General features: G+C 48.5%; 1 long non-coding RNA gene across 1 annotated transcript; it reads left to right on the top strand.

The window, feature by feature from the left end:
- The first annotated feature begins 1,843 nt into the window (after nt 1-1,843).
- Nucleotides 1,844-5,609, top strand: LOC128404053 (uncharacterized). The gene is made up of 2 exons (XR_008328050.1): nt 1,844-2,315; nt 5,134-5,609. It is a non-coding gene; the product is annotated as an uncharacterized LOC128404053 (long non-coding RNA).
- The last annotated feature ends 7,736 nt before the right edge of the window (nt 5,610-13,345 follow it).

The following is a 13,345-nucleotide window of genomic DNA, read 5'->3' as shown; positions in this document are numbered from 1 at the left end:
TTTCTCAGAGGAAAATAGAGGCACCCTATTCTATATCAGGACGCTTCTCCCGCGTTTGATCTCCCCCCACATAGGCGTCATCTGCACATCGACATCGGTCATCTTGAGCCAAGTGCAACCTCTCAGCCGAACCTACCTCACAGGATTGTTGTGAAGAAAAGGTGTTTGAGGGAAGGGATAATGTGAAACACTTTCAACAGATAAATGGAACAAAATAAATTTTAGCTGTAAGATGCCCTGAGTCCATGTCAGGGGAAAAGGCAGGATATAATAATAATAATAATAATAATAATAATAATAATAATAATATAATAATAATAATAATAATAATAATAATAATAATAGAAACTGTGAGAATGATCAGGAACATATCACATATCAGAGAGAAAATTCTGTTGAACTCAGTGGGACTTAGTTCTGAGTAAAAATGCTTAGGTTTGCAGTGTAAGGCTGCACAGGCTTTACCCTCGGGCTTGCCGATCAGAAGGTTGGTGGTTCGAATCCCAGCAACTGGATGAGCTCCCGTTGCTCGGTCCCGGCTCCTGCCAACCTAGCAGTTCGAAAGCACATGAAAGTGCGAGTAGATAAATAGGTACCGCTCTGGCGGGAAGGTAAGCAGCATTTCCGTGCACTGCTCTGGTTCGCCAGAAGCGGCTTAGTCATGCTGGCCACATGAGCCGGAAGCTGTACGCCGGCTCCCTTGGCCAGTAAAGCGAGATGAGCGCCGCAACCCCAGAGTTGTCTGCGACTGGACCTAATGGTCAGGGGTCCCTTTACCCTTTAAGCTCCATTGAATACAGTGGGACTTACTTCTGAGTAAACAGTGTAAGACTCCATTTACAATAAAGGAATCAATACTCCATGTGTTTCCTACAAAATGGCTGGCTGCTGAAGCAATGCAATGACAGTATTTAAATTGGATTGGTGACATTTTCTTTCAAAATTATAAGAAGGGCTTTGTATGCCAGCTTCACCGTTTCCTTCAATTGGTATTTTATTTTCAGGATAAACAGAACTCCATTTTTGCACCTACCCACCCACCCACAGGCATTGCCTTGGGCACAGTATTTGGGTGGGGGAGCATCATGGCGCCCTAACGCGTCATGTGTTCTTGCATCCTTCTCAGCGCCCTCCAGCTGGAGGGCATCATGAGAAGGATGCAAGAGGGGTGTGTCCTGGCCCCTGCAAACCCAGTGCTGCTTTTGCAAGTGGCACTACTTGCAGGGAGGGCGCCACGGGCTGTTGCATCCTTCTCATGGTGCCCTCCAGCTGGGGGCCGCCTGAGAAGGAGGCAAGAGGCACACACCTTGGCTGGGTTCTACCAAACCCCACAGGATTCCTCCTTGCCCACCTGCCCACCCCAGACACAGCTGCCCTTGCTTGTCAGTCTCACCAGTGCCTTCACACACATTTGCCAGGGGGCCCTGGAAGGCCTGGCCAGGATCCCTTCCTTAGACCCCTGTGAGATCCGGATATGCTTGGGCCAGGTACAGCTTGATGCTGTGCTAGGATGATGCCTGGAGCCAGGGACAGGTCATCAGAACCTTGCCTGCGATTGCTGGGCTCAACGTTTTAATTTTAATTCCTCCTCCGCAGCAAACAGCTTTGGGGAACTCAGCTGGGGAGATTGATAGAGACCATGAATGATTTATAAAGCCTTGGTGGTGGTAATCAATACTGCTTCTTATTACAGCCCTGCACTCCCAAAGCCTCTCTTTACAGCTCATTTCTCCAGCCCTTCTAATTTGACCCAAAGTTAATTGATGAGGCAACTGGGGAGAGGCTGCCCTCAGTCCCTCCCCCCCCCCGCAGTGATCAAACCCTGCCCATTTTGGTCCTCCTCTCCGCCTCTTCCTAGGGCTGCAATTCTGTTCTGGGCAAGTCTGCTCAGCACCGGTCAGGATGGTGTTCCCTGCTGTTGCTGCTGCTCCATCTTGGCAGCACAACCCTCCAGAGGTTGAGCACCCAGCTGCCCTGCAAAGCTCCCAGCATCTGCATCCAAAAGCCACTGGAGTTGGGGCCACATAGCAGGCTTTGCGACAGGGTGAATTCCTTCTCCAGGTGGGGCGGTAAAGAGTCTCCTCCACGCCTGCCTTCCTGGAACGTTGCCATGTCTCCTGAAATGCATGAAGAGCTAGCAAAAGTCCCCCTCTCTCTTACTTTTGGAAATTCCGGGGGTCAACCTTGGGGTGACACAGATATCTTCTTCAGGTTTGGGTCTTGGAGGAGGGGGGGGGGAGCTGCCTATCTTGACCAGTTTGTGCTTTTCAGAAGTAAGAAGCCAAAGGTTGGGGTCTCTTCAAGAAAGTCTTGGGGTGAGTACAATAAAAATTGCAGGCTTTCCTCTCTGGGCATGGGGAAGCCAGAAGTCTCCACTCATTTCTCTCTCTCTCTGGCAGGTTGCCTCATTTCCCACCAGCCAAAGGGCAACATGTTGTTGCTTTGAAAACACCCTCTCCCCCCCTTCTTATTTGCCACTTTGCTTCTTGAAAAGCAACACCCCCATTAAGGCTGGTTTGCCGCATGATTCATGCAGAGCCTTTCCAGGTAACCAACACCTCCCCCCCCTTAGAGACTGAATTATGCTAAGCCCAATTTAGCACCAAGCAGTAGAATCACAGGATTGTGACCCTGGCGCGTAACCAACGGGCACAACTGGAGCCTTGCTCACGGACAGGCACCTACCCATCCAAGGGAGGGGAGGAGGTGTTTGCCTGAAAACAAGCAGAACAACTACAAGGATCAGATTCGGGGTCAAAATCCAAAATCCACTCCAAATTCCTTCCACGCTGTGAGGCTGACCTCTGGCCTGAGAAGGAAGACCTGGGAGGAATGGGGAGGGCTCTGCATTCTCATCACTGCCCCCTCCCACCAGAATCCTGCGACTGGAGAGGACAAAAGGGGCAGGGCTCCCCCCTCCCACCCCAGACTGGTTTTTGCCCTTTGGGGCAGCTGGATGCGGCCCTGTCACCCGGCTCACTCCGGCAAGAGGAGGAGGCCTCTTTCTTCCCATTCATGTATTTCATATTATAAAATGACTGTTGTTGCCATGGAAACATAAAGGGAGCAGATCTCATTACCGCGGCCCGGCCACAAGATTTTCTCCAAGGAATTTCTTCTTTTCATTATTTTTCTCCAAAGGTCAGTTATCCTCTGAGGCAGGGCGGGAGACTCTGCAAAAGGTGAAGTGTATTCATGGTGAAATTCCCCAGGTGGAATTTACAACCATCCTCGCCCCCCCCTTTCATACTTGTTGAAAGCTCTTTTAGGCTAATGCTTTTTAACCCTTTCAGCCAGCAGTGCAAGCCAAGTGGGGAGGCAGCTTTTGCTCTCAAGGCTTGCGGGAGAGGAGGAAGAGCGCCAGGGGTTCAAGGGCCCCCTGCTCTGGATTTCCAAGGCCAAAGTGGTCACTCTTGGCCAGGGGTCAGCAATCTAAGGGCCGGATCAGGCCCAATTGCCTTCAGGATCCAGCCTGCGGACTGTCCATGGATCGGCGTGGGGATTCTGTTCATTCAGGCTGCACCATTTTTTGATGCACCATTCCATTTTCCCCCTCTCCCTCCCTCCCACCTCAGTGGCACCTCCTCCCTCCCTCCTCCAGGCTTCTCCCTGCCCTGCCTAGAGGAGGAAGGGGGCTGGGCTGAGCTGGCTGAGCGCCATTTTAAGCAGCCCCTCTCTGGAGCCAGCCCTTTCGTGCCACTCATCTTCCTGCTGACGCCACCACCCTGGTGCTCCTGTGGGCCAGAGAGTGGAGCAGACAAGCTCGCTCTGCCCCCCGCCTCTTTTCCCAGCTCCCCCCCCCATGCCACTTCTCCGGCCCGCCACAAGGTCTGAGGGACAGTGGACCAGCCTGCTGCTAAAAAAATTTGCCGACCCCTGCTCTTGGCCCTTCTCATGTGGCACAAACAATTGTACCCAAAGACAAAACAAAATGTGGAGTCCCTAGTTTTGCAAAGAGAGAGAGAGAAGTCTCAAAGCCATTTCCCTTTCTTCTCACGAGGTGCTTGTGAGAGAGAACCTAGATGAACAGAGCAAGGAGAGCCCCTAAAGGGGAAAAAGGAGGCTTGGAGATACCAAAGGTGGCTCATAGAATTGAAGAGGGTCTAGTCTACCCCTCTGCAGTGCAGGAATCGTGGCTAGATAATCCCTGACTGGTGGCCATCCAACATCTGCTTCAAAACCTCGAAGGAAGGAGAGTCCAGCACCTTCCAAGGAAGATCGTTCCACTATTGACCAGCCCTTACTGTCAATAAGTTCTTCTTGATGATCAGTCAGAATCTCCGTTCTTGACATGTGGATCCACTCATTCAGGTCCTACCCTCAAGCTTGCTTGTGAGAGCCCTTCAGATACCTGAATGTGTTTTCTGGGGTTTAAACAGGCTTCCTGTAAGAGGTGAGGAACCCCAGGCCTGGGGGCTGGATGTGGCTGGACTGACTCTGCCTCCTCTTTGCCTGCAGGATGAGACACGGTTCTGGGTGTAAAACCTCTAACTCCCCCCCCCCCCCCCATTGGCTCAAATGTGGCTCATGTGTTAGTGTAGGGTTGCCATGTTTCAAACAGTGAAAATCCAGACAGAAAAGTTGTTGAGCTTTTTGGGCAAAATCACAAAAAAGTAGTTTTTGAGGTATTTTTTTATGGGAAAATGGCACTGCTGACGTGGGCTGCCATATGTCTGGATTTCCCCGGACATTCATACCCTGCTGCCAACTGCAGTGCTCCTTATGTGTCCAGGAAAATCCAGACACATGGCAACCCTATTAGGAGAGCAGGCTTAATGTTGGGGGTGGGGCAGAACCTCAGTTAAGCATTTTTATTGATTTACTTGATTTGAGAAGCAGATGCCCTCCTGCTCCCCCTGGCTCTGCCCCTGCCCACCCCAGGGTCCTCCTCTGGCTGATAAAGCTCAAGCCGTGAGCTTTTCCTGCATTTCTGAGAAGAGACCCTGAGCAGGACATGGCGCTGGCTCCCTCTGCGTTTCAGGCCACGGCAAGCGCCACAGACTCAGTGACCATTGTTCTAAGCAGGGAAATGGGCCTAGGCACTAGGTACTCACGACAAAGCTACACATATCTTTGCTGAAAAGAGAAGAAGGCAGCAACCAAACTCATCTGTTTTTATTTCTCACTTTTAAGATCTTGGCACCCCTGCCCTGCTCTGCCTCTGTCTGCCCTCAAGGGAGCTTTCGGCAATTAAAAGAATCCAGTGAAGAAGCTGTTGCAGATGCTAAAATGAGCACAAATGATCAAACTGCTGCCTACAAAGTCATAACTAGAAAAATAACCTTACACAATATGCTTGTCAAAAGGCCTGGAGGGACTTGCTTTTTTGCAAGCAAAACTTGGGTATCCGTTTGAGTGTGTCCACTTCAATGCCCCCTTGCTAGTTGTGCGGGTGGGATGGCAGCCTTTTCCCTGTGGCAGCCCCTAAATTGTGCAACACCCTCCCTCCCCACAGGGGTCCCTGAGCCCCCTGGCCTTTGAGTGTTGGGGCATCTTGGCTTGTTGAATTTATATTCTTTTGGGTTTGGTTGGAAGGTTTTCGCTGGTTTTGTGGATACAATTGCTGAAGCCCATCCTGGGACCACCTTTTAAATAAATGAATACATGGGTTTTTGTGTGTGTTTTGTGTTGAAATAGATGCCTCAAAATGATCATTTCTGGTTTTGTTTTATTGTTAGCTGCCTGGTTGAAAGGTGGGGCAGAGAATGTTTTAAACCAGGGGTCAGCAAACTTTTTCAGCAGGGGGCCGGTTCACTGTCCCTCAGACCTTGTGGGAGTCCAGACTATATGGGGGGGGGGACGAATTCCTATGCCCCACAAATAACCCAGAGATGCATTTTAAATAAACACACATTCTACTCATGTAAAAACACACTGATTCCCGGACCATCCACGGGCCAGATTGAGAAGGCGATTGGGCTGGATCTGGCCCCTGGGCCTTAGTTTGCCTACCCATGTTTTAAACAAATAACTACATAAATAAGAGTCCCAAAGACAACTGTCTGTTAAATTTTTTCCTGCACTCATCTTGTGTCCTCCTGAGAAGCAATGGAAGGATCTGTCAGTTTCCATTTTCTCATTTTTCCTCTCTTAAATTCAGTTCTCTACATTTGACAGTAATTTACAATTTTTTTAAAAAAATCATCATGAAAATTCACCAGCCTTTTGGACGTGCCCAAGGATTAAGGCTTTCTGGGAGATGGTTTATAATGAAATGAAAAAGGTATTTAAATATACCTTCCTGAAGAAACCAGAGGCCTTTCTCCTGGGCATGGTCGGCCAATTGGTGCCAAAGAAGGATAGAACTTTCTTTATGTATGCAACAACAGCAGCAAGAATACTCATCGCAAAGTATTGGAAGACACAAGATTTACCCACCCTGGAAGAGTGGCAGATGAAGGTGATGGACTATATGGAACTGGCGGAAATGACTGGCAGAATCCGAGACCAGGGAGAAGAGTTGGTGGAAGAAGATTGGAAGAAATTTAAAGATTATCAAAGAAATACTGTAAAATTAAGGAATGTTAGAAGGATGTTGGAATGAAGTTATGTGGTTTTAGCAGTAATGTTACAAAGGGGTATGTAAAAATGGATTGTTAACAGCTGAGAATGTAAAGTTACAATATATTAAGATAAACTATTAAGATAAAGGAAAAAATGGTAAGGATTTGCTGAAACAACTATTGAACTAGAATACAAAAAAGGGAGGTGTGAGGAGGTCAGAGAAACAAGCAAATGAAAGATAAGACATGGAAGGATTGATTTGTTTTTAATTGGTTTTACTTCTTTGTATTTTGTATTTTGTATTTTTTTATTTTTTTTGCTTTGTTATTTTTTTTCATTTTTGTGATTTGTTTGAAACTCTAATAAATATTATTTTTTTAAAAAAAGGAAAATTCACCAGCCTTTTAGTGCAAATTTCTCTGAGTAAACACATTTTTGTATGCATTTCTGATTAATCTACACATTTCTTCAAAGCAATCCCCTCCCTTTTTGTTCCCGTCCCCCACTAATATATTGGTTTTTATGCATACTTCGCAATATATGCATTTCTGTAAGCATAGTTTGGTGGGAAAACCACATTGCAAGATTTGGTCAAATATGAATTTCCATTTCAGTTCACATTTTGTTTCAGAAAGTCCACATTGATAGGTTCAGCTTTAAAAGTGTTCCGAATTGCATTTCCTCCCCGCCTAGTCCTGAGCCTTGCCCTCCCCTCCTCCTTCTGGGCCCACTCAGTGGCTATGCATGTTTTTCTAAAACAATTCACTTTTTTTTAATAAGATATTAAGATTTTTTAAGATATTACAATAAAATAAAAAAGAGAAAAAACAGATAAATAACAAAAATACAGAATAAAGAAAATTTAAAAACACATAAATTTTCAATTGCTTATTTTCCTTTAACTTGTTTCCCGGACCTCCTCATACCTCCCTTTTTTGTATTCCACCACAAATTGTTAGTTCAGCAAATCCTTACCATTATATTATTACCTATTTATAATCCTTTTTTCCCATATTCTCTTAAAGCATTACAGCTGGAAACCACTTAATTTCAATCCAACATCATTCTAACATTCATTGATTTTACAATATTTCTGTAAATAGTCTTTAAATTTCTTCCAATCTTCTTCCACCGACTCTTCTCCCTGGTCTCGGATTCTGCCAGTCATTTCTGCCAATCCCAGATATTCCATCACCTTCATCTGCCATTCTTCCAAAGTGGGTAGATCTTGTGTCTTCCAATACTTTGCAATAAGAATTCTTGCTGCTGTTGTAGCGTACATAAAAAAAGTTCTGTCCTTCTTTGGCACCAATTGGCCGACAATGCCCAGAAGAAAGGCCTCTGGTTTCTTCAGGAAGGTATATTTAAATACCTTTTTCATTTCATTATAGATCATTTCCCAGAAAGCCTTAATTCTTGGGCACGTCCACCAAAGGTGAAAGAATGTACCTTCAGTTTCTTTGCATTTCCAACATTTATTATCGGGCAAATGATATATTTCTGCGAGCTTGACTGGGGTCATGTACCACCTGTATATCATTTTCATAATATTCTCTCTTAAGGCATTGCATGCCGTGAATTTCATACCTGTGGTCCACAACTGTTCCCAGTCAGCAAACATAATGTTATGTCCAACGTCTTGTGCTCATTTAATCATAGCAGATTTCACCGTTTCATCCTGAGTATTCCATTTCAACAGCAAGTTATACATCTTTGACAAAATCTTAGTTTTGGGTTCTAACAGTTCTGTTTCTAATTTTGATTTTTCCACCTGGAAGCCAATTTTCTTGTCCAAATTATATGCCTCCATTATCTGATAATAATGAAGCCAATCTCGCACTTTATTTTTTAGTTTCTCAAAGCTCTGCAGTTTTAGTCTATCTCCCTCTTGTTCCAAAATTTCCCAATATTTCGGCCATTTGGCCTCCATATTGAGCTTTTTCTGAGCCTTCGCTTCCATTGGTGACAACCACCTTGGGGTTTTATTTTCCAATACAATTCACTTTTCATAGAGGTTTCATAGAGTTGGAAGGGACCCAAGGGTCATCTAGTCCAACCCCCTGCAATGCAGGAATCTCAGCTACTCCCTTTTGTCCACTTTTCCACACCTGGCAGAGTCAGGAGCTATTTAGGCTATTTGTTTTAAGAATTTCCATGTTTCCGATGCCTGCAGGGCGGTTTCCACAGATAGGGACAGGGCGGGGGGAGCACACCACCACCCTTTGACTGGAATGGCACCCAAATGAAAATCCCCTCCATGCAAGGAGAAGGAGAGGTCCGGGTCAGGAGCAGCTGTTCTCCTCCAGGCCTCAGTCCTAAGCTGCTTTACACCAGGGCTGGACTGAATCTGAGGAAAGGAAGCGGGGGGGGGGGCAGGAGAAAGATGGCTTTTTAAAGGTGCAAACTAGGAAGAAAGGGAACAACAGGAAAGAAACAAGTTGTGTCATGAGGAAAGGCAGAGGCACAGGCAGGAAAGAAGTTGCATGTTTCTATTGACAGTCCTAGAGCCCAGTCCAAAGGCGCTGAATGATTTTTGGGGGAAACCCTGGGGGGGGGTGTGTCCTGTCTGGCCACACCTGGGAGGCAGCCCTGACCTGTCACCACATGTGTCTTGTGGCTGCAGCACCGCCCCTGTGGACTTGCCATTTGGGGAGGGCTGGGCGGGGACCCCCTTGGCAACAGCGGCCAGGATTCCTCTTGCTGGCTCCCCCCAGCCCCCACTTGAAAGGTTGCTTTTTATATTGGGTCAATTCCAGACCATTTGTTATTGATATATGAAGATCCTGGGGGATTATAGTAATGTATTTTTCATCCCACTGTGATAGAATCATATAAGGAAAATGGGTCTGACTGTTAAGTACAAATTGAAAGAGACATGGTCATTTAAGATAAGGAGTTATCTGTATACAAGGAAATGCTATCAGGGAAATAGACCACTGCTTGACAGAAATAAATTTTGCTTTGTGCCCCCACCCCCACCTGGGCTGCTTTCCATGATTCAGCTCCAGCCCCACCTTGGCAGGGTCTCCCCTCCGTGTGTGGTGGAATCTGGGGGCAAATGGATCACCCTGGTTGCTTCCCCAGAGCTTCTTAAAGAACAGGATTGTGGACTGAGCTGCTGCTGCTGCATGATCTGGCGGGATCCAGTCCCAGTTCCACGCTGGCATCTTCATGCACACTGGCGAGACTTTGGATCATGCCCCCTGGAGGTTTCTGGCAATTCCCAAGGCTGCGGTGCTGAGTCCTGACTTGCAGGTAGGAGGCCCAAGGCAGCAGTGGGTGTGAGAGACAGGGAGCTTTTACAAGGTGAATTCCCTCAAGGCCGATTTCTTTTTTGCACGTGGTCCACAATTCTTGATCTGTGCACATGGCAGGTGTGTATTTTTAGCTGTTGCTGGTCTCTTTGAAATGCACATGATCAGGAGACAAGCGCCCTTGCACCAGGAAAGACAGACATCAGGCCCTAAGTTGGGGGGAGGGGAAGGCATGGGAAAGTCCTTAACAGGATTCACCCAAAGCATTTAAATTGGTGAGGAGGGTCCTCCTCTGCATTCAGCGCAAAGGGCTTTGTTTTTTTGTTTGTACATATTGCTGCTCTCCTGCCTGCATAATGACGCAACACAGTTCAGGAAAGGTTGCACCAAATGCTGCTTCTGTGTGGCTGAATCAGTGCTGTGATGAGCAAGACTATGGAGCCCCCTGCCACTAGAGAGTTGTCTGTGGGCTGGGGTGTGCGAGAGAGAGATGGCCTGGTGATGGGACCTGCTTACCCAGGTGAGCTCTAGCAACAGAACATGTGCAGGTGGCAGATCCAAAGAGAAGAATTATGGTATCTTCTGTGGCACAAGAGGGAACTGCTTGCCAGACCTCAGGCCGCCACCTGTGTCAACATGGCAACCTCTAAAAACCCAGATGACATCCTTCTGCCTCCCTTTCCTTGCCCGAGTGCCCCACAGAGGGGCCTGCAGGTAGGAGCAGAGGCGCTGACTTGGGAGTGTGATTGGGGGGCTGGTGTTGTGCGTGTGATGTCCTGCCTGTGACGACATCTGGATGTGGCACCATGCAGCTCCTCTTCCTCCTCCTCCGGCCGCCGCCACCAGCTGGGGCCTGTTTCCTGCTCTAGCAAGAGGAGGAGGAGGAGGAGGAGGAGGAGGAGGATGCACATTGCTGCTGCTGCTGCATTCCAGGCTCCACCAACCTGACACGAGATTTTTTTTAACATTGGCGGGGGTGTGTGTGTGTGAATATTAAGAGGGCCCAAAAGTGTTTGGCCCCTAGGAGTCAATGCCCCTGGGTAGGACAACAGCACCTGGTCTTGGAAACTAAGCATGGCAGAAAGCTTCTATCCTGGATTACACAGAACTCTTTCTCAGGAAGAAACGGGGAACAGTAACGGGACTTCCAGTAGTGGCTTCTCTGCATCCTTTGTCACAGGCCCAGCAGCTCCCCTCTCCTTACAAGTGGGGGGGGGGCTTGGCAAGCAAATTCCTGAGTGTTTCCAGTGAGCCATTCAGACAAATCCTTTTCCTGGGACACCTATGTTCTCTCCTGGGAGGAAGCCCAGAAGTTCCCACTACAACCACTACCGAAAGCAGAGGCTGCCCTCCTCCCCTGCTCCTGCCTGGTTTCACAGCCCCCCCTCACCCATTGAGACTCACTCTCTCTCTTTCTCCAGTCCTCTGAGGGGCCATCAGCAAGGACTCTCCCTGCCATTTGAGCAACAAGGTCAAATGCCCAGATTTTCCATGGAGGAGCAATTCAGGCTCTGAATTCCAGCAAGTGCAGCAATTTTTCAATTTCTGCCCTGGACATCCATTCCGCCTTTACAATCCCAGTAATGTCTGGGAAAATCCAGGCGTATGGCAGCCCTAGGTAAGGAGCTCTGCTCGCCTCCCCCAGCTCAAGGGGGTGGGACTGCTTGGAACTTTACTCCAGCGAACTGCCCGTCTAGATGGCTTCTGCTGTTGGGAGGGTGCCTCGGGGAGGTAGGGACACCCCACCCCTGCAACTGTATCGGGAAATCAAGACATGCATCTTGTTCATCCAAAGCAGAAGGAAGGGTGGGGCAGCGGCTGCTGAAGGCGGAAGCACCCTGTCTCTCAACTTTACAACTCTCTCGACAACTTCCAGGCCCCCAGGAATAGGGCAGAGTGATCCCCCCTTTCTGTGGTTTTATCAAGGTTGGCTTGTGTGGGTTCCTACTCCCCAGAAGGGAGGGTCAAAGCTGTGCCATTCCCCTTCCTTCTTTTCCTCCCCCCCCCCCAGCAACAGCTGCAGAAGGAGCGAGTGACAATCCCAAAATAATACTCAGCCTATAATTAGAGTGTGCCAGTTTCTCTGGAGCCCCCTGGGCTTTAGCTGGAATTCTGTCTTGGTGGGTAAGGAGAATGCCAGCCTGGCAGGACACAACCCCCTGACTTTGGGATGAGCACATCATGTGCTCCCAATTCAGCAGCCCTCTCCAAAGGGAGAGATGCCAACCAGGCCCCCTGGAAGTCCTGGGTGGGCGATGGCAGGAAGCAGCGGCACCTCTGAGCCACATGGTCGGAGCGTTGTGGGAAGGAGGGAAGAGGAAAGCAGGGGCGAGGGGCGGGGGACCCCAGAGCACCACTGCGGAGTCTGTGCAGAGGGGCCATCCTGGGCAGGATGCAGATCCCAGCATTCCCCTGCAAGGCTCAAGCCTTTGGGGGGGGCGGCTTTGGGACATGGACCCCTTCACCATGACATTTCACATGCACATCAACATCCAGCAAATGTTCTGAAGCCTCAAGTCTGGGAATGAGGGTCAGGTTTTAAAATTCGTAACAACACTTTATGCTAGTCGTGATGAATATATATTTTCTCTCTTCCCCAGCAGGAAACGGATCAGCTCAACGCCTGAGGAGTGCCAGCATCTCTCTCAGACCTTCCCCCAGGACCTCCACACTTACCCCAAACACACCTCTCGGAGGCTTTTAACATGCTCTTTCCACAGAGAGGAGCTCCAGACATAACTCCACTGATTCCACCACGGGCCCCCCCACCGCCCCCCACATGCTCAAAAAAGAAGCAGCCAGCTACAAAATAGGAGAGGGACCACATGCAAAAGGGCTTCAGTCCCATGGAGGGGGAGAGGCCCCCTTGGAAGGCTTCTATTGACAGTGAGATGGAATAGGCCTTATTTAGTTGGGCCGGACTGCCCCTCCCCCATTTTTAATTATATCATGCTGGGCTCTTTTTTACAATCCCGTTTCACCCACAGCACTATTGAGGCCTGGGAGACTTAAAAATGGACCCCGAGAGAATTCAGAGCATTTGGGGTGTGCTGAAAACCCTGTCCTGAAAGATGCACTCCCAAAAGAAAGAAACAGCCTCCACCATCCTAGATATTTTTTTTGCGGGGGGGGGGGGGGGAATCTGTGCTGCTGAGTATTCCTGCCCCAATGTGAGGCTCTTCTGTGGGGCTCCCTCCCTCCTCTGTGGTCCCAGCAGAGGGGCTGGGTCTGCCGCCTTTCAGCCTCTGACTGCCAGGGGGGCTTTTTCTTCTCTAGGACAAACCACGGTTTCTAAAGCAGGGTTCCTCTGGCAAATGAAAAGGATCACCCCATCTTATGTGACTAGCGCCTGCAAAGACACAACGTGGTTTGGAGGGGGGGGTTGATGGAGAGGAGAGAGAGAAAAAGAAAGGCCGGTAATAAAATGCTATTCAGGGAAGCACAATCTCTGCGAAACAGGGGCCCATTGAGATGACAGCCTGAAACCCATTTGCTAAGCAGTGCAATGGGCCCTTTTGTAACCTCTTTCCTTCTGTTGACAGTTACCTTTCAATCTGACAATTGTGCACTAAGTACTGATCTTTATT

This window comes from Podarcis raffonei, chromosome 16 (genome assembly GCF_027172205.1).
Source record: "Podarcis raffonei isolate rPodRaf1 chromosome 16, rPodRaf1.pri, whole genome shotgun sequence".
Classification (NCBI taxonomy): domain Eukaryota; kingdom Metazoa; phylum Chordata; class Lepidosauria; order Squamata; family Lacertidae; genus Podarcis; species Podarcis raffonei.
The sequence above is the reverse complement of the archived record's forward strand: the minus strand, read 5'-3'. Positions and strand labels throughout refer to the sequence as shown.